This window comes from Podarcis liolepis (assembly GCF_965112155.1).
Source record: "Podarcis liolepis genome assembly, chromosome: 13".
NCBI classification, from domain to species: Eukaryota; Metazoa; Chordata; class Lepidosauria; order Squamata; family Lacertidae; genus Podarcis; species Podarcis liolepis.
In genome coordinates, this window is record NC_139573.1 from 19814527 (window position 1) to 19836060 (window position 21534).

General features: G+C 43.6%; 1 protein-coding gene across 2 annotated transcripts in view; it reads right to left on the bottom strand.

Annotated features, from left to right (window-relative positions):
- The window catches only part of KCNJ14 (potassium inwardly rectifying channel subfamily J member 14), a 28906-nt gene extending 9228 nt beyond the window's left edge, over nucleotides 1–19678 (bottom strand). The window contains exon 1 of one of the 2 annotated variants that reach the window (XM_083471965.1): nucleotides 19411–19678. The gene's annotated coding sequence lies outside the window, so the exon portion shown is untranslated. Of the gene's footprint in view, nucleotides 1–18031; nucleotides 18051–19410 lie in introns of those variants that run through there. The other variant, XM_083471966.1, reaches the window with a different exon arrangement.
- Nucleotides 19679–21534: the final 1856 nt, after the last annotated feature.

Here is a 21534-nt window from a genome sequence, read left to right on the forward strand (position 1 = left end):
GTGAGCTCCTGTTGCTCAGTTCCTGCTCCTGCCAACCTAGCAGTTCGAAAGCACATCAAAGTGCAAGTAGATAAATAGGCACCGCTCTGGTGGGAAGGTAAACGGCATTTCCGTGCACTGCTCTGGTTCGCCAGAAGCAGCTTAGTCATGCTGGCCACATGACCCAGAAGCTGCAACCCGGCTCCTTTGGCCAATAAAGCGAGATGAGCGCTGCAACCCCAGAGTCGTCTGCGACTGGACTTAACGGTCAGGGGTCCCTTTACCTTTACCTTATATATGCATACATCCCTGCCTGTGTGACCTTCGTTTCTCCAGCTCTATCCTTTCCTACAAAGGACTTCTGTTGCACTCTTCCTTCCCACTGCGCATGGAACTACCTCACAAACAATCCACACTTTCTTCCTCTGAAAGCATATTCCTCTGAAAGCACATTCCTTCTCTTTTTATCCTTGCTTTCATCTCCGTAAAGTTGCAGATTGTAGCTCCTTGAGGCAGGCTCCTGCCTTCTTCCATTTTATAAAATGCAATGCAGGTTGATAGCGCTATGCATATACAAATAAAAATGGCCCTCTTTCACAAACCAGTCATGCTCCCCATTTTCTTAGCACCCACATCTCCTGGCTGCCTCATTCTTTTTTTCGTTTTGCCACCCTCCCTGCGTTTCCTCATGGCTCCAAGAAAACCCAGGAGTCCTGCTTCCCGTTCTTCCAATCTATTCCTGATTGCTGATAGTGATATAAATGGGTTGGGCTTGAGCAGAGATGGCCATATTTTAATCCGGGAATGCTTAAAAAAAAGTAGTCAAAGTGTCATTTATAAAGGAAAGAGGGAGATCATTTTCAATAAATGCATTCCATATTGTTCGAGGTTCCCTACTCCCCCGAGGAAAAGCAACGTGTATATGCTCTGCCTTCCTTTGGGAGAACTCTGGAGACTTGAGGCACCTGTCTTATATTTGCTTTATTTACCCATATAAAAGCAGAACATAATTGAAGGCAAGGAGGCCAGGCTAAAGGTCCCCAGAGAGCAACTTGACTAGTGCCCCAAGACTGCCCCCACTAGTTTCGACTAGCTCCAGCTAGAAACTCTATCTGTCTCTGTCTTAAAAGCTGCCAACTGCTGTTTCTCACACAAGCACCCCCCCCCTCCCGGCACTTAGACATGGCTCCAGGGTGTGGTTTGAAGACATACAGAGCAGCAACCTTGCTGAACTCAGAGGGTCCAGTCACAGCCTTGATGGGAAACAAATTGAGAATCCTAAGCACACCACCTCAAAAAATTATACAGTGGTGCCTCGCAAGACGAAAAGAATCCGTTCTGTGATTCTCTTCGTCTAGCGGTTTTTTCGTCTTGCAAAGCAAGCCCATTGACAGATTAGCGCTATTAGCGGCTTTTAGCGGCTTTTAGTGGCTTATCTGCTGATTGGATCAGCTGATAAGCGGCTTAGCGGCTTAGAAAAAGGGGGGGGGGGAAACCCAGCAGGAACTCGCAAGACATTGTCGTCTTGCGAAGCAAGCCCATAGGAAATTCGTTTTGCGAAGCACCTCCAAAACGGAAAACTCTTTCGTCTAGCGAGTTTTCCGTCTTGCGAGGCATTCGTCTTGCGGGGCACCACTGTATAACGGGGAAAATAAGGTAGGATATTGTCATGGATCTGGGGTACCAAAGTCTGCTATTGAATGGCAGAAATTAATAAATGGTAGTACTGAGATGATATTTGGGATATGAAGGGAAAATACAAGCTGCAGAACTTGTGCCGGACAAGAAATTCCTGGGTTAGCTTATGCAAACCAGACTGGCTGCTCTAGCTAAGTGCAAAGCCATTGAGAAATAATGGGATGCCGGGTATTGGGCCATTAAAGGCCACTGGCAATTCAAAAAGCTATCTTTCCCCCCTGCTCAGAGGTGTGGACAGAGACAGGAGATTTGGCAGGTTGCCAAGGTGATGGGGGGCATGATGTCACAGAAAAATGTGCCCTTTTTGAAATCTGAAGGTGTTTTGAGAACAAAAAGGAGGAAGTTGCCAACAAAGGTCTGTATAGTTAAAGCCATGGTTTTCCCAGTAGTGATGTATGGAAGCGAGAGCTGGACCATAAAGAAGGCTGATCACCGAAGAATTGATGCTTTTGAATTATGGTGCTGGAGGAGACTCTTGAGAGTCCCATGGACTGCAAGAAGATCAAACCTCTCAATTCTTAAGGAAATCAGCCCTGAGTGCTCACTGGAAGGACAGATCGTGAAGCTGAGGCTCCAGTACTTTGGCCAGCTCATGAGAAGAGAAGACTCCCTGGAAAAGATCCTGATGCTGGGAAAGATGGAGGGCACAAGGAGAAGGGGACAACAGAGGACGAGATGGTTGGACAGTGTTCTCGAAGCTACCAGCATCAGTTTGACCAAACTGCGGGAGGCAGTGGAAGACAGGAGTGCCTGGCGTGCTCTGGTCCATGGGGTCACGAAGAGTCGGACACGACTAAACAACAACAAGTCAGAACCCATCTTGGCACTGGCTGGAGGAGGCTGCACCAAGAGACCGGAAGCTATGACTGACTGCTGCTATGGGCGCAAGCTTGCTGAAGCTATGAGAGGGGCAATGAGAGACATCTTTGGGGTATAATGTTCTGCACCCCCTCTGTTGAAGACTTTAGTCGTAAACATGTGTAAAATAAACCATATTTCTTAAAGACACCAGCCTCCACTGTGCCTCGATTTTCCCAACAAAAGCACAACCCTGGGTGAGTGCCAGGAACCCCCTGGAATCTTGCTACTGCTTGGCAGAGATTCGAGGTGGCACACAACCTCCGTAACAATATAAATGTAAGGGGGCGGGAGAAACAGTCCCTGTCCTCAGGTGGGGAAGTGCTAGCTTCTCTAAACTCTGATGGGTGCAAAAACACAGGGAGTATCAGAAAACCACCTGCTAACTATATACCTACGTTGGTAAAATATCAACCAACAAACCTGGTCTGTTATTAGGCTGCGAATACACCATGCATTTAGGGGACGCGGGTGGCGCTGTGGGTTAAACCACAGAGCCTAGGACTTGCCGATCAGAAGGTCAGCGGTTCGAATCCCTGCGACGGGGTGAGCTCCCGTTGCTCGGTCCCTGCTCCTGCCAACCTAGCAGTTTGAAAGGACACCAGTGCAAGTAGATAAATTGGTACCGCTCTGGCGGGAAGGTAAACAGTGTTTCCGTGCGCTGCTCTGGTTCGCCAGAAGCGGCTTAGTCACGCTGGCCACATGACCCGGAAGCTGTACGCCGGCTCCCTCGGCCAATAAAGCGAGATGAGCGCCGCAACCCCAGAGTCGGCCACGACTGGACCTAATGGTCAGGGGTCCCTTTACCTTTACCTTACACCATGCATTTAAAGAACACCCCCATCCCCAATCATCATTGGAATGACAGAATACCAGATCACAAGGGCAATTTCCAGCACCCTTAAAAAACTGTAGTTTCCAGGATTCTTGGGGTAGGGTGTGGGGGCACGCAGTTTAAATTATATGGCGTGCATGCAGCCTTACAGCAATCCAGCTAATGCAGGAATAGCCTGCCAGAAGGGCACAGCGATACCCTTCCAGGGTTTGAATAAATGCAAGTCTGCATATTAATGCTGTGTCTGAGCGTATGAGCCTCCTAATACATATTGAGCCTCGAAGAATACATATTGCTAGATGGCAACTGCTTTATCAGAAGGTGAGTTTATCTTGCAAAATATGCTTCGGTCAACACAGTGCCTACCACTGTTGGAACGGGGCCCTTGAAGCTGATTTTCCTGGGACCTGCCAGGGAACCAGGATTCCTGGATTCTGCTCTGTTGCAGCTCTAAGCCTTTGCTCAGCAGAGCACCCAGTCCCTGTGCTTGCAGTGGCACGCGCATGGGAAGCTTATGCTTCCAAATAAAGCCGATGCTGGGCTTAGCGCTTGGATAAGTGGAATTTCATGACAAAGTCAGTACCTAATCTCAGACAAGATTTCTGGCCCAAAACACACTTCTCCCTCCCTTCCTCCGCTATTCACTGGCTGGGCTTAAGCAGGAACCTGCCAGAGGAAAAGGCTTCATATGCAGGGCTGCATGTATTATTTTATTTTTTTGCAAGTTTGGAGAAAGTGCAGGATTTGGGAGCAGGGTCAGAAATCAGCACTCTGAGATCTCACCTTTCATTTGAGGGAAAAAAGAGAGAAAAAGACGAATGAGTTTCAAGTGTCCCCCAAAGACAATCATGGCCTTTTGGCCTGAGACTCAGGGAATTACTTGATGGGGTAAATTTCACCTTTTGATCTGGACACGTAAAGCTAGACCTATGTTACAAGAGGTGGTAAAAATATCTAGCAGGAACTGAAGAACCTGCCTGGTTATGTTAATGACGATAGCCGAGATATACCACTGAAGATTAAGAGATATATGCAGCTATCTAGTGGGGCCATATTTCACTGTAGTGCTGACAAGCACTCGTTTGGTTTTAGCATAATTCTAACCCTGAAATGAAAAGCTATTTTTAAGTGCTGGTGGAACACGAATTAATTCCTGAAGACTTCCAATGCAGTGATTTTTAAATAATAATAATAATAATAAATGTTATCAAAACAGGCATGCAATTGACAGCACAATTCAGAAGGAAAGTTTCTCTTGCACAGTAGCACTGTTCAGACGCTCTCCAAATTTGTGCACAGGTGGGGAGTGGGATTGTGACAACTCATGGTCACTAGCCTTGCTTCCATCCTGCACACACACACATTGTCCTCAGCAGGAAAGAACATGCATGTGCACCAGTTGCACAGAAATATGCTCTGGGAACCTCTCAATTATCAGTATATTGCAGGAGGGAATCCAGCACATACTGGAACTTCAGATTTGTGCACGACGCGGATTAAAGGGCTCTGTCACTCAAGAGCAACAAATCCACTAGGATTTTTCGAGGTTTGGAAAGTGACGAGGATCAGCACTGAAAAGTGTGGGGGGTGAACAAATGACTAGCAGGAAGATGTGTATACAAATCAGGATGGATTCAGAATGAAAACTCATTCCTGGATAATTGCCCCGCAAACAAACGAGTATTGGTAAGCTGCTTCGGGTGCCAACCTTGGTTGAAAAGAGAGGTATAATAAAAAATTACAGACCAACGAACCAAATGCAAAAATAGAGACACACTATAATATTTTCATGGAGAGGCAATTTCTTTGGAGGACAGCAGCACATCTGGATGGTCCTGGCTTTGGGCAGTTGTTTGTGAAATCCATTCCCTGCGTCCAGTTTGGAGTGGGGCAGAGCACGCCAGGAGGAGCCATTAAAACAGGGAAAGACCTGTAGTCTTCCAGATGTTGCACCCATCTTCCCAGATGGCTGCCCATCCCAGGGGTTGGAGTCCAATAACATCTGGAAGGGTGCACAGGTATCCGAATCTTGCATGAAAAGAGAGCAGGGGATACCTATAGGCCAAGTTTGCCTTCAGTAGCACTTTCACACCAATCTCACAGGATTCACCCCAAGGCCTTAAATCAGGTCACCTTCCATTTCATCCCCTTTGTTGCCTGATATCTTCCTCTTTCTCTTGATTCCAGTTAACTGCCCTGCTCTCAGATCTGACCAGCAGGCTGGGATTGGCTAATGTTCAGAGCCTTAGGGCAGAATAAAGGAACTCCTACATTTTTTGTTCATTGTTCGATCTGAAGGAGATAAGAATCACATCTATTTCTGTCAGGGAGTTCTGATGGAGCCCTGAGCTGGCTACTATTTTGCCTCAGGTGTACCTACGTGCAAAACTGTGAGAGAAAAAGCTGAAGAGAGGCCCTTATCTCAGCCTCGTTGGCTGCAGATGGCAAGAGGTCTTCCCCAGATATGTTGGGTATTTGAGGCTGTCTGAGGTAATTTTTTAACTGTGACCATCTAGTGTCACTGCAAGAATCTCCGTAGATCCCAGGAGATAGATAGATAGATAGATAGATAGACAGACAGACAGATAGATAGATACAGTAGCTATCTTGTCTCATATTCTTTCATAAATGGTGGCAAATTATTGTACCAACAAGTAAACAAATTAAGAGCACCTTAAGACTTTCTGGATTGCGGGGACTATCCATATAAGCCTTGTCATACAACTGTGTAATCTCTGAGTGTGTAGCACCATTTTGGACACACACACACACAAACATGAAAAGAGACGGCACACTGCCTTTGTAAGATATCATTATTCCTGGAATTCCTCTGGGCAAAAGAAGGATAAAAGGTCCTTCTAATGGTGTGTTGCGAAAGCCTAAGACTCAAATCTACAAAGAACTGGTTGGATCCAGCTGACCTACTCACTCTTCAAAGCATCCAAAACCTTGCCCCCTCCCCCCGCCTTCCTGCTATTCTACCATTGATGTTGTTTATGGCTGTGGTGGAGGAGGAATGTAGTAACGATATCGCATTTACAATACCTACCGCTACAGATAGATAGCAGAATTAGATTTATTTATCTTTTAAAAAAATGAAACCTAAGTTCATCTGCCACCCCCCTGGAAAAGTTGAACTTTGCTGTGTTTTAACATATTCTGGGGACTTGCCTTATGCCCAGTATCCATGGGAAATAGATTATTTAGTGGTGGTGAGAAAAGCCCTCTCTGGGGTGATACCAGAATTATGGAAAAGCTTTCCACATGCCATCAAACCTTTTCTATCACGTCCGTTTTTTGTGTGTGTATGTGTGCAAAGCGCTTGTTCCTGGATTTTTGCCTCTAAGATTCTAAGCCGTCGATTTTCTGGCATTGCTCTTCTCCTGGTTTGTGGCTTCGGCCTTGTCGATAGAGACCTTTAAGGTCCTCTTTGCTCCTGAGGTTGCTTGTACAGGCGCCATACACTTTGAGGTCCAGGCAAACTGAAACGCATTTAAGTCATTGATTCCAGTTGTTGTTGGTGGGGAGATTTAAGCATAGTTTGGCAGGACGATGCCCTTTCCTTTTTGTGGATGTTACTGTTTAACTTGGGTTCTTTGAGGCAATTGAAACAGAAAGTTGAGGCAATTGAAACAGAAAACTGTTTAGGTATGCAACTGTTGCAGCAAGAGTTTTACTAGCTCAGATATGGAGACAATATGACTTACCAACGATCCAGGACTGGCAGAAAAAAGATGGTGGAATATGCTGAGTTGGCGAAATTGACTGGGAAAATCCAAAACCAGCAGGACCAAACGTTTCATAAAGACTAGAATAAGTTTATAGAGTGTTTGAAAGGTAATTGTAAACATCTAACAACACTGACAGGACTGATTTAAAGCTTGATAGTTTATAGAAAGCACCAATTTACAATTAACATAATTCCGTGATTATCAGAATTGAATAGAGAGTAAAGAGGGGAAATATGAAATGCAGTTTAAAAAGATATAATTTTAAGGTAATCATGGGCTGGGAGGGAGGGGAGTCGAGTGCTTGCGAGAGCGGAATATAATGTGAAAAATTTGAGTATGTTATATTTATATAAAATGGAAACTTAATAAAAATGATTTTTAAAAATGAAACGAAGTTTTAGAAACTAATGGCGTATATATACTTATAAGTATATAAGTTTTTACTGTAATTATTTCTGTTTTCAACAGATTTTATATATGTATACAGTTTTAATTCTATTGATGTTTAAATGTTTTTTAATTATTGTTTCTTCTACATTTTTAGCAATTCTTGTTTTTATCTGTAAGCCGCCTCGAGTCTCATCAGAGGAAAAGGCAGGGTATAAATAAATAAATGACAGGGATAATAATATAATTCTCCCTATATTGTTCCGTTTGTTATCCAGCTGTTTTGAGTGCCACCTCTAACCGAGGTATCAATTGCAGCACTGAGAAGCAGGGCCTTTACATTAGTTGCCCCAAACTGGTAGAATAAATGGAGTTTCACCTCCCCCCATCTCTATTGGCATTCTGGAGGCTGCAAAAACCTACCCCCTTTTTTGTCTTTCATTTGGTACTGTTTTCTTTTTAAATAATTGTGTCGTCCCCCCCCCCCGCCCCCAGTGATACACTCTTGAACATATGGAAAGGTGGTTATCAAGGGATTTTAATAAATAAAACATAATAAATCCACACATCTCTCCATACACATTGCTCTCGTTTTCATAGAGGGATTCTAGTTATAAAATCTGGGGACAGGGGAGGTGTTACAAACTATGGGATTTCTCCAGCTATATAATACAAGCGGATGGAATTGCATCTGCCTGCTTGGTGTGTGTGTGTGTGTGTGTGTGTGTGTGTGTGTGTGTGTGTGTCTCCATCTCCTAAAGCCATGCTCCTGGTCTGATTAATTATCAGGGCCGGAAAGCCAGAGTAAAACCTTGTTGCTGGTGCCAGAAGTCAGCTGCCCTTGATCGGCTGCCCAGAGGACACCACATGCTAAACTGTTCTGGTCCCTGCCGGATTTAGGATTTGGGCAGAGGAGGAGGAGAGTGTGGGCCCTAGACAAGATGCAAGGGAGACCATCTTAGGCACCGGGAGGCTCAGAATGAGTTACAGCCAGCACATGAATAACACAAGGCTGTTCCTCCCTCAAGGTTATTCAAAGTTCCCATTCCCTGAAAAGGACTGCATTAACTTCTTCTTCTTCTTCTAGAAGCCATATTCTATCCAATTGCTCACTAAAAACTAATGTTAAAAGAAATACATTTTAATAAATGAGGCCACCTGTATTTTATGTTCTGGCTGCCCTGCGGAGATTCCTTAACCCTCAGTGCAAAAATTCTGCTGACAAACCTGGAACAGAGTCCAAGGAAGCACTAGAAATGAAAATTTGGATCCTTGGGTTCTCCTTGGTTCCACATCACACACACACACACACACACACACACACACACACACACCCCTTCGGTTCAAGCAGCTATATATCTCTGCTATCCTCATTTAACGGAAGTTACATTTAATAATTCCATTTCTAAATGTAGTCAGTTAGACCAAGGAAGGGAAATCAGGGATTCCTGGGTTATCATAGAATTTTGTGAGGGGGAGGTTTACTTAATTAATGCATGGATTTATTTTATTACTTTGTGCCAGGGCAGATTAATAAACACATGTGGAATGATCCAAAGTATTCCATTGAGTCAATCGGTGCTTACTTCCTAGGAATTGTGCTTAGGGTTGCAGCCTTTAAAAGTACAGTGGTACCTCAGGTTACAGACGCTTCAGGTTACATACGCTTCAGGTTACAGACTCCACTAACCCAGAAATAGTACCTCGGGTTAAGAACTTTGCTTCAGGATGAGAACAGAAATCGTGCTCTGGTGGTGTGGTGGCAGCGGGAGGCCCCATTAGCTAAAGTGGTGCTTCAGGTTAAGAACAGTTTCAGGTTAAAAATGGACCTCCGGAATGAATTAAGTTCTTAAGCTGAGGTACCACTGTACGGCAATTTTAAAAGAGCATTGCTCTGATTTAGGAGCGGTTTCTGTATTCAGATATATCACTTTATTCCTCTCAGTAAAGTTTGTTAAGAGGCTCTGAGCTATTCCACAGCAGGGCTGGCCTGACTTCAGGCTTGACGAGGTTGCTTTGTTATTATTATTTTTTTTTTACTAGAACCACAAGATCTACCCAAGGGAACCAGGTTGCAAAGGACATACAGTTAGAACAAAACAACTGGGTGCTTCCCTGAGCACATTCTGAACATAGGGACTTGTTTTTAGTACCGGGACCTAGCTCGCAGTCCTTTCACACAGAAACCCACTCCTTGTTAGCATTCTTCATTTCAACAGCCTAATTTTGATGGGAAATGTTGTTTCATTGCTGGTATTTTGGGGAGAAAAAACAAAGGGAGTCAAAACCAATTCCCGATCTACTGCAACTGATCAAGAGATATACTAGTAGATCCTTATCTACCTTCTGCCTACCACTTACAGCAGCATGAAAGCGCACCTGTAGCATTTGACCTGCAATTCCGATCACGACCTGCAAATTATTGCTTTAGGTCGCAGCGATCAAATGGAACATAGCAGACCTAATACCTTCTTCTGTCCTCTAGTTAAAGAAATCCTACTTGAATGAATGCTCTTAGATTGACTGATAACGATTGACTCAGTATGAGGCTAGAGTGTTGGATTGTGACCGGAAAGACCCTAGACTCAAACCCTTGCCCAGCTATGAATTCTCCCTCAGCACAGCCTACATCGCAGGGAAGTCGTGAGGATTAAAGCGGGGGACAGACTCTAGGGTCTAACCTGAACCTTTGGGAGCACTGGCAGGATACAAATGAGGTAAACAAAGTAAGCAAGGCGGGCTGCAATCTTATACCTGGGAGTAAGCGCCATTGAAGGGGGCCACGGGTGGCGCTGTGGTCTAAACCACAGAACCTTGGACTTGCCGATCAGAAGGTCGGCGGTTCGAATCCCCATGACGGGGTGAGCTCCCGTTGCTCGGTCCCTGTTCCTGCCAACCTAGCAGTTTGAAAGCACGTCAAAGTGCAAGTAGATAAATAGGTACCGCTCTGGCGGGAAGGTAAACAGCGTTTCCGTGCGGTGCTCTGGTTTGCCAGAAGCTGCTTAGTCATGCTGGCCACATGACCAGAAGCTGTCTGCGGACAAAAGCCGGCTCCTTTGGCCTATAGAGCGAGATGAGCATGCAACCCCAGAGTCGTCCATGACTGGACCTAACAGTCAGGGGTACCTTTGCCTTTACCTTTAAGCACCATTGAACTCATGTTTTCCAGTGGAATCAGATCATGCACTCAACTACAAATCTGTACCATAAGCCATTGCAGAAGGGTGATATGCACGCCAGTGTGAAATGACAGAAATTAAAGACTTGACTGGCACGGGGGACCTGCGACTTAATCAGGAACGTGTCGTCTGACCCTGTTAAAGAAGTGACACAAGCAAGCCACAGAATGGCGTATTGTACTGAGATAATGGTTTGTTTCACAAGCTTGCATGAGGCAACAAGTCATATTATGATCTGGTTGCGCTGATGTGGCAGCCTCAAGAATAAGGGGAAGCAACACAGGAGTGGGAGGCACATTCTCAACTCAGCCAAACTTTAAAAGAAACGATGGTTAAGCATGATGTGCAAACCAGCTTGCCATCTTCTTTTCCTTGAAGCTATTCAAGGCAGCACAACAGTACTTGAATCCAAAGGATCTTTTGTGTGTGTGTGTGCGCGCGCACGTGGTAGCACACATAATTTTACAATTTCAATGTAAGTATGGGGTTTAGTCCCTACCACAAATCCTCACCCAAATTAATACAGATTAAGCTCACTTCCCCATGTAGACAAACCCTGAGTTGAACTTTAAAGCCACTTTTTAATCTGTAATTAATCCAGGGGAGCGGAAAGCAAACACACAACCCTGTTTTGCTGAAAGTTTTAAGTTGCCTCTGGATACATTATTAATGCTTTGGGAAGCCGCTCATTTCAAGGTCAGAATAGGATGAAGGAGCCATCTTCCGGCAACTAGGAAAAGATTTGGGCTGTGGTGGCTTCTCCTGTATAGGGGAAACCTAAAAGGGAGCCAATTTCACACTCCCATGCAGGATCGGGACCCCTTCTCTGCAATTAATCACAGGGCTTCTTTAGAAAAAAATACTGAGGACTAGAAAAGGAAAATCACTATGGACTACACCCATATTTGGGAGTAGGAGAAAGGGCTTCAATTTAGAGGGCATGGGTTCTGGATTGAAGGGGGAGATTCAGACCAGAGTGCGTGGCTTCCAGATCAGAAGGAGGGTCTCTAGGACAGAGGGCAAGGTTTCTGGATTAGGAGGCAGAGCTTTAAACTAGAGGGCCCAGTTTACAGATTAGACAAGCGTCTTCAAGCCAGAGGTTATGGCACCCACATTAGGAGGCAGGCCTTTAAACTGGAGGCAGGGCCGTCCTACCCATAGACGCTAAGCGTGCGGGAGACCGAGAGTCTGGGGCCTGAGACTTGAGTCCAGGGAAGAGCCCGCCCATCGGTCAGAGTGCCACGGCGGGCTCTTCTGCTGCGGGCAGCTCTGCACCACGAGTTCAGGGGCGAGCGAGCCAGCGAGACACTGAGGCGGCTGGACGGCTCTGCCCTCCTGCATGCCTGGGACTGGGCAACCTGGAGGGGGGGGGGGCAACACCTCAGCACCACATATGCTTAAGAGACAGCCCTAACTGGAGGCAGTTGCTTGCAGATGAGGCGGCAGGGCTTCTTGACATATTTGATACCCAACGCCTCTCTTTTTCAGAATCAAATCACTACTTTTGAGACAGGGGTGCTAACTGGAATAAAACATTGGGGGGCACAGGGAAGCCCCGCTCCACATACTAAACCACATGGCACGGCACCCCCCCCCACTTTGAATGGCAATGCGAATCAACTTTGGCGGGGCCTGGCCCCCTCAAATATTTTCTTGGGGAGCCGAAGACACTTCAGCCCCTAGGAGTTGGCTCCTATGCTTTGAGATATGGTCCTTGGGCGGTTTAAGAAAGTGAATAAAAAGCTGGTGGTAGTTGTTTTGACAGAGTGGCTTGGGAGACGACACATGTCTTCTTATATTGTAGTGCGCAACATACGCATATTTCATATGTCCCACTACTGGGTCCAATCAAACTGTCATGCTATACAAATCTGCAAAACCAGCGAACAGACAGGGATGATAGCAGAATAAATGAACATAACCACTTGCAACAATACCTTACCATATTTAACCATGTGAAGGACTGGTTTTCATTCTCAAGCCAAAGATGTGGAGGGAGTTTCTTAGGTGAGCATACCACTAGGGAACTAAAGAATCCACATATAACAAATACTTTGAAGACACAGCTACTCCTTCTGTTTTCCAAAGCACATACATTTTCTTAATTGGGAAAAAACCTTAATTGGCACTGAGGGTGTTGGGTGGCCCTTGAGCCTGCCCTTTGCCTCACACACCATCTGAGAGGCCCATCAAGTGTTCAGCCTCGTGCTGAATTACTGATATCCACGGAGCTGCCAGTCAGCTAAGAGTTTCTCATGCGCTGTGATTGTCAGTCACTAGTCACAGCAAGGAAACCAGAAGCTCTCTGCTTCTGGCAAAGCAGCTGCTCAGAACCGAACTTGTTCTCTCCCCCCACCCCTTACCCTCCAAAATTTTACAGGTGAGAATAAGGACACACTTGTAACACCCTGATTCTTAACTACCCTCTGCTTCTCTGCATTCTCTCCCTTGCCCAGTTACACTTTGCTGAAGCAAGAGGGTGATTGTCCTTCTGGTTAAAGATAGGCTAGGAAAACACACAACTGATTTGCAGTGTGTTCAGCAGCAGTGTGTGAAATGTCACTGTGTAGTCCTTAGGTTTTCATGCACGTGTATTCCTAAGAGCAAGATGCATCCACCCAGTGCTTTTTTTCTGGGGGTACGCATACCCCTAAACCTTTTGTGAATCTTTGTACTTTTGTCCATTTACTGTATTTATTCCCCCCCCCCCCCCGATTTGATCTATAAAATGGTGATTTACTTGAGTCAAAATGAGAGTGCCCCTAAACATATATTTTTTTTTGGGGGGGAAGCACTGTATCCACCCAGCACTCAAAGGTTTCCCTTCTAGAGATGACGAAGAAAGAGCTGAAACTCAAAGAGTAACTGACCTTACACTCCACACCAAGGGCATTCTTACAAAGTGTCCTCAAAGACAAAAGCAGGGACAGTGACCTACAAGGGACCAGAATACCGTGACAGTCCCTGGTAAACAAGAACGTATGAAGTGCCTGCTTGTTCTTCTCCATCTAATTTAAAAGGTGCAACTCTAGGAATGTAGTACTCCGCACGTGGCTTGCTTATTTTCCTTAAGCTACAACACACACAACGTAACAGGCTGTTTTTGTCTATGTAACTTCTATTTCAAACACAATTCAACATATAATATCTCACAAAGTGTAATTCCATAGACCAACACATTATGCAAACAGAACATAGCAAGAGAAATTAAAGTCCAATATTGGCATTAACCACAATATTGTATTCTAATGTTCCTTGTATGTAGATATAAGCTGAATTTATTTTGTTCCATGTTTCCGTCATACAAGAATATGAGTATGCACGGCTGACGAAGCTCAGTTGGGCGAAACATGGTATTATCCCGGAATCCTTGTCGTGCCATACCTTCAAGTTTTCCATCTGATCTGATATTTACATACAAGGAATGTTAGAATCCTCAAAGCAGCGATACGTGGAACATAATAAGATAAGCATACCATGTTGTGGTTATTGCCAATATGCCAATTTAGGAACTGAATGGACTTTATCTCCTGAGCATCCATTGGACTTTAATTTCTCTTGCTATGTTCTGTTGGCATGATGTGCTGGTCTACGGAATGACACTTTGTGAGATATTATATGATGAATTGTGTTTGAAATAGAAGTTACATAGTCAAAAACAGCCTGTTACGTTGTGTGTGTTGTTACCAGGATTGTATTTACGTAACCTAAGGTTTAGTAGTATTTTCCTTAAGCTACATCAAACTCTCATGCCTGCAAGCAACTGGATGTGTTGTGCCCAATTTATTTGGCTATTCTCTGTCTGTGACCCTTTGCAACCTTGAGTCTGAGGATTTTAAGAGCCAAAGAGGTGATAACAGAGCAGGGATGCCCATTTTTGTTTCATACAGGCTTCGCCAAATCAAACTAGATTACAATCAGGGCTATCGCTGCTTGATCAATTAACATTATATTTGTATAAATCTATACAAGTAACAATAATCCTTCTGGTACAGAAAGGATACCTGCTTTGATTTTCGATTGTATTGCATGGCGTATAGATTGTGTAAAAGGCATCTTCTTAGATTCTCGAAGATTAGAAAATGCTTCTTTTACGATAGTGTTTGCCATCTATAATTTTGATAACAACTTGGTTTTAAAATAGCACATACTTTAAAATCTGCAGCCTGATGAATCGGGCATCTTTTTAGTCAATTTAAAGTGTAACTTAATTAACCCATTACATGTTGCGAATACTAATTATTATTAGCTTTCAGGGCAGCAGGGTCAGGAGCTGTAGAAACTGGATCTACGCCTGCATGTGTTTTATTTTAAGGACTTGTGCCCTGCACAATTTTCCAAACGAAACGTACAGCAGCCAATGAATCAAACGCAATCTGCGACAAGACCCACAGATACGAAACTATAAATGCACTCCAAGTAGCGAACATTTTTAAAAATCCTTCGCTAACAAATCAAAACGTCATGACAGTATTTAAAATGTACGGCACAGTCCCTGCTCCTAACATAAATCCAGAGCACCGCTTTAATGAACTGATGACAAGCTGTATTTTTCTGTTTCTGTTGTTTTCAGCAAAGACATTACTATGTTGGGTCTTATTGGTTTGAAAGCTGTCTCAGCTGGTAAGGTAACGTTTTGTTAAGTCAGTCAATAAAATGTTGCTCCACGGTGCCCTGATGTAAGTCCAACCGCTCTTGCATAGACACAGGTAATGTGAGCTGGACAATAACATATACAGCCAACAGGAATTTCCAGGATTGTGGCAGCAATTTGCAAATTTCTGGCTGTAGAATCCACTATTGGTCAATAGTCACTGGTGATTTTTTTATTTTTTTTTTACAATATTATGTTTTTAAATGTTTAAAAATCTTCTAGAAAGTGCAGACTAAAGAATAAATATATAACAATGCCAATGCATTTATGGAACTGGTTCAGTTGAAAACTTGCCTCATTACAGATGGGTGGGGTACAGGGCCAGATTTAGGTTTGACGAGGCCCTAAGCTACTGAAGGTAATGGGGCCCTTTATATGTCCAGCTGTCCTTTTGTCAACAACAAATTGTCACTGTTTTTTGCGTTGAATATATGCTATAGGGTAATTTATGGACCCATTATAACATCATAGGAGCCTACACAACACAAAACACTGTTTCTGTATGTAGATTTTATTTTATTAGTTTTGGAAATGTACATCTAGTTTCTTTTCCTTTAATCCCCCCCCCCAAGAGAGTGGGGCCCTAAGCTATAGCTTGTTTAGCTTATACTTAAATCCAGCACTGGTGGGGTATAACAACAAAAGCAACTTTCTCAACTTTCACACCATTTGTGCATGTTAATTTATCTGCATGACTACAGCACTAGAAAACATAACTTCTCTTAAGGAGAGGGACAACATAGTACTCTCTTTAAGAACCAAAAAGGTTTCAACTAACCGAAAAGGTAGAGAACTTCATGCCTTTTAAAAATTACATGAAGGAACCTAGCAGTGATTGTTACTTTTCGGTCCTGGGCTATTTATTAGTCTGTTCTGAGTTGTATTTATTTAACACCTGATTGAAAATAATAAATGATACAATTATATTTGTATTTTTTTTTGCAAGCTTCACTTTTCTTTTATTAAAACCAGTGATCAGTACAAATAAATGTATACAATGTATTATTGCAATTTTATCCCACCCTTCCTCCAAGGAGCTTGGGGTGGCATATATGGCTTTCCTGATGAGAATCTAAGATGAGCCAAGGATTGCTCTGATCCAGCACTTGGTTTCTCACAGTAAAGAATCAGATGTTTCTAGGAAGGCCACAAGCAGGATATAATTCCAGTAGACTCTCCCCCTGAAGTTGTCACCCAGAAATTGGTATTCTTTGAACCTTGAGTTTCCACACATCTGTCATGATCCTCACTTTATGATCACAGTAACCCTGTGAGAGGTATGTTGAGCAATTGTCCCAGTGATCACTCCTTTTTATTTGAAAAGGGATTAAAACAGGTCACTCTGGTCCTAGTCCAATACACCTAACAACTACACCACACTGGTATTGGGGTTTTGTAGGTCTGCTGTCTGTGGCTACTTCCATGTAGACAAAATATATATTGGGTGACGCAGATCATAAGAACCAGATGGTTGGAAGCAGACACTAACCTCTTGAATTCCGCTGAATAATCTACCCATCGGCCTCCAACTGTAAAGTCTGACTTCTGCTGAAACACCAAGAAGTCTTGTGGATTGCCACACTGTCCAACTTTTTCACATCAAAAACTGGGACATCTTCCGGGTTGCACTCCCGGGTGAGTCACTTGACCCATGTTGCGTTGTCACCCCCCAAAAAAGATCGCAGCACCCAAAATGGCTGCCGTGATTTCGTGGAAAAATAAAATAAAATTGGGATATCCTGTTTCTTCCAGGACACTTGGTGGGTATGGATTCCAAATGAATCAACTGATTACCGGGAAGCCAGGCAGACCCAAAACATTTTGCTGCCTGTGGTGAAGTACAAGATGGTGGTTCACATTCCATACACAGAAGCCAGCTGGATTAGCTCTTGAATCTTACTTCAACACTGGTAACAGGAGAGCACACCTGAGGGCAGCAAGCTCACCTAGAGGATGTAGGGCAGGCTATATGGCGTGCACAGTTCTAACCACCAATACCTTGCTGCCGCTTTCCAGCATCTGCTACCTGAAGCAGCTGCTTCACTCTGCCTAATGGTAGGGCTGGGCCTGAGGGAAGTCCCCAAACCTATCCTCAGAGGGTCTGGGATGGAGGCCTATTTCATAAACTTTAGGCTGAGCATTCATAGGCTCAAATGTTCCTCCTTCTCTGGCATTCCTTGGAGAACCTCATTGGGAGCACCAAAATGTCGCTCAATAGAGGGCAATCCAATCTCTTAACCAAGGGAATTAATATCTACCTTCCGGCACTTCACAACCAAACCAAAGCGTGCAAGAAAAGAAAACACGTTTGAGCAGGTGTTTAGCATGCAAATAAATTCAGAGGACTAAACAAGTAAACCAAACCACTTGGAGATGGAAGGTTAAAAAAAATTTCCAAAATTTGTTGGAAATTTAATAAATATTATATATATATATATATAAATGGAAGGTTTAAAAAAAACACCCTACAACGCTCCAGGAGCTCCATCCCATTTGATTTTGGGGAATAAATTCCCCTTGCCTTCTGATATGACAACCAAATCTACCACAGGAACTAAATTCCTCTGACCTACGTCTTCCTTCCATAGCTGAGTTGCAGACGCAATATCATATGGATTCACCAGCCACTGTTGACCTGAAGCAGTGACAAACCCAATTAAAATTGAAGTCCACCATCTAGAAGCCACATAGCATCCACATAACATTTTACCTCTATTAGCCCGACAGGGAAGTGGCTGTCTTGTCCCTAGCCTCTAGTCACAGGAATAAATCTGGCACGATTCCCCTTCACACTTAACCCTCTACTCTGTACTCATAGATAGAGGTCAGCATCAAGGTCATTGGCCTGGGTCTGCATAAGGTCGAGATAAGGTCAGGGTATAAATGCTGATGCCCAGTGGTGTCCTTTTAAACTTTTATTTATTGCAATTGTCTGTTACCCCACTCAGATAACATCATAAATATGTTTTACAACTGGAGCACCAGAATCATCTCAATATAAAAACAGATTTTTTAAAAAACAAAAACTAACAGGCAACTAAGTAAGAGTTCAGTTCACAGAAGAAGAAGAACAGATGCCAGTGTCATAGTGAGAACATTTCATAGCTGGGGTATCGCAACAGAAAAGGCCCTTTCTATCAGCATCACCTCAGAAATTGCGGGAATTTGGCCAATTGTGTCTGTGGATAGTCTTAATAGTCAGACAGGTTCCTAAAGAAGGCAGTATTTTGGATACCAAGGCTAAGCTGGTGAGGACTTTAAAGGGAAGAAGCAAGACCTTGCATTGGGCTCAGAAAAAGACCAGTAGCCAGACTGGCAAGGAGTCAAGTCTGGCAAAATGTCATCCATTTGTTTGCTAGATTTCGTTCTAACTGAAATTCCCAAGCAGTCTAGTCTGTAAGAGCATCTCCAAAAGGGCATTTCAATAGTCCTTTTAAATAAGATTCTGTATCTCTCTCATTCGTCAACGGAAGAGACAAGTATTCCCATTTTACAGAGCAAAATGCTGAGCTGGCAGGTTGTCAGCTGTCCTGACTGAGTAGGTATTTGCAATCTGGATTTGACTGCAGCATATTGTCTTTTAAGCAGCGCTGTCTACGTATAGCCACCTTGCCAGCTTTCTCTTTGTACCATATCTGTCAATCTGTATCCAGACTATCTATCCATCCACATCCCTCCAAAGCCACTCATCTCTAAACTTCATATTCCCATTCTGCCTCCTTCTTTCCCCCATGCATCTCTCTAGCCTCCCGTGTTCTCTGTCTTCCGGGATTGAAACCAGAACATTATACTGATACCAGAAGTATAGTAGCAAATCTGAGGTGGTTTTTCCCCCTGCTTGTACATATCGTTTTACTCCCTTTCTGTTCCCTCTATCCACTTTGATTGCTGCCGTGTGACATTCTCTCACACATTCTAGTGACAAACTGTTTTATAACTTGTTTTCTTCTGAAGGTAACTGGGCATATGTGGGGCCCATTAGGGCAAATACCAAGAGACGACTGACTGCAACCTTCTGCAAACCCTTTTGCAATCACCCATTGCCTTTGAGTTCCCACCCTGGGCATCTGTTGCAAAGAAACCACTTACCCCATTACATTTGGACACCCCTGCATCTTTCCTCAGAAGTGTTTAGTTTGTTCCAGGTCACTCTTTCTCTTCTTCAGTAATGCTGTATCTTTTCTCTCTCTCCTCCTTTTCTCTCGTCACCTCTTTTCTCTTCCTTAATTCTCGTCTCCTGGCCGTCAAGGATGCCTCTCACTCACTTTTACTCTCCTCTGCTCCCTCAGACCAACTGTTGGGAACATAGATCTCAGCTAATCCCTAGAGCATCTGTAATTTGCCTTGAGTTGAAAAGGAGGCAAGCACAAGCCCCTCCCCCTGGCCCTTTGGGATTGGCTGCTTTTGGGTGTCCCTCTCCAGCTGTTTATGGACAGCTGGATAGAGAGAGAGCCAGAATGGGGATGGGGAGGAACTGAAAAACGAGGAGGGATAGGGTCCAGGTCTGCCTTTCAACTTCTTATATCGTTATATTTTCCTCCCTCTTGTATTTATCAGTTCATTCATTTTATTTTATTTTCATTCTCTCTTTGTTAAGCTCCCTCCAACCACTCTGTTTTCTCTCTCTACACTCAGCGATAAAGTGCCCAGGCCTGCAAATCAATGCATGGAAAATGCTCCCAGGGGATCAGAAACGTCCTGGTGGAAACCATTAATGGTTTAAGCTTTGGACAGTCAGGACTCATAAACTGCAGAACCTGCCTTTCTTTTCCATATTTACCCTACCTAGACTGACACACACACACACACACACACACACACAGGCATAATTTAAAAAGAGTCATGAAAATGGCTCCTTCATGGCTTCCCTCATTTTCACAATTTACTGTCAGATGTCATAATTTGCCAAGTTATGTTAGAAAATATCTGAAGCAAACATGATGTTTGGAGTTCTGACATTTTCTGGTAATTTTGAAAAGCCTATATCCAATTTCAGCAACTCACAGAAATTGCATCATTTTCTTAAGATACGGCCACTTAACAAAGAAATCCTGAAAATGTCTAAGATTGTGAAAGGGGATAGGCAGAATTCAGCTTCGTTTGAGCAATTAGCAACTTGCCTTGGAAAATGTAGGCATTTACCAATAAACAATAAAAATGTGGATGAAAATTGACTATCAGTCAAAAGTCGCCTTTGTTTCCTGAACTTTGCTGTCAAATGTCAGTGATTTCTCATGGGTTTTCTAAAATGTTAAAGAAATATTGTATATTAAGATGGTTGGCATCTCTCTGTCTTGGGAGACAATGGAAGCGTGGGCTTTCAGGGGTGAAGTCAAGCCATTGGAGATTTACAGTGATTGCTGTGACTGTAGAGATCCATACAGCTAGGGCAGATGAAGACATCCGATTGTGCTGATGCAAGTATACCATAGCTTTTCTTCTTTCTGTGTATTAATAACATTCACAGAGCTTTGGCATTTACTAAGGGTGAGCTGAAATAACTTGCCGTTCTTTTGTATATTTGTTCAGCAGGGCAAAAAACTTTTAAAAATATTTTTTCTGACATTTGTTGAGGCACTGTTCAGAAGAACTGACTTCGTCCTCAGTGGTGTCTTTCAGTTCCCCTCAGTGATTTCATCACACAGCCAAATCTGATTGGTTGTGTAGCATCACACAACCAATTTAATATGTGATGCCAAATCGAGTGGAATTACCTGTGTGACTAATCCAGGAAGAAGAACCGGGGGTGGGTGGGTGGAGATAAGTAGTAGTAGCACTGTAAACAGTGGTACCTTACAAAATAAATAAATGAGCGACTTTTAAGTTTTACAGGAGATATTTATGCGCCCACCAAAATGGTAAATTTTGTCTTGAAAGCAGAGAATCTTCATCGCAACACTGACTGGAGATATATTCCGCTCATACATAATAGCTTGTTTAAAAGGCACTAGGGCTATTTTTATTTTACACAGGACCATAAAAAAGGCCTTTGAACCTTTCTCGCGCTGCTTTTGAGTGTTATTTGTTAATGCAGGACAGTCTGTGCAGGAAGAGAAAGCAAATGTCAAGCATTTTTAAAGTCTTACACGATAGACCTCTTTAATCACAAATCAATGTAAGTCTTCCACTTGTGCAGCCTCCCCCCCCAATGAATTATGTAGCACAGCTATATTTCAGTGAGGGAACAATGCTTTCTTTACATCAAACCCCTTT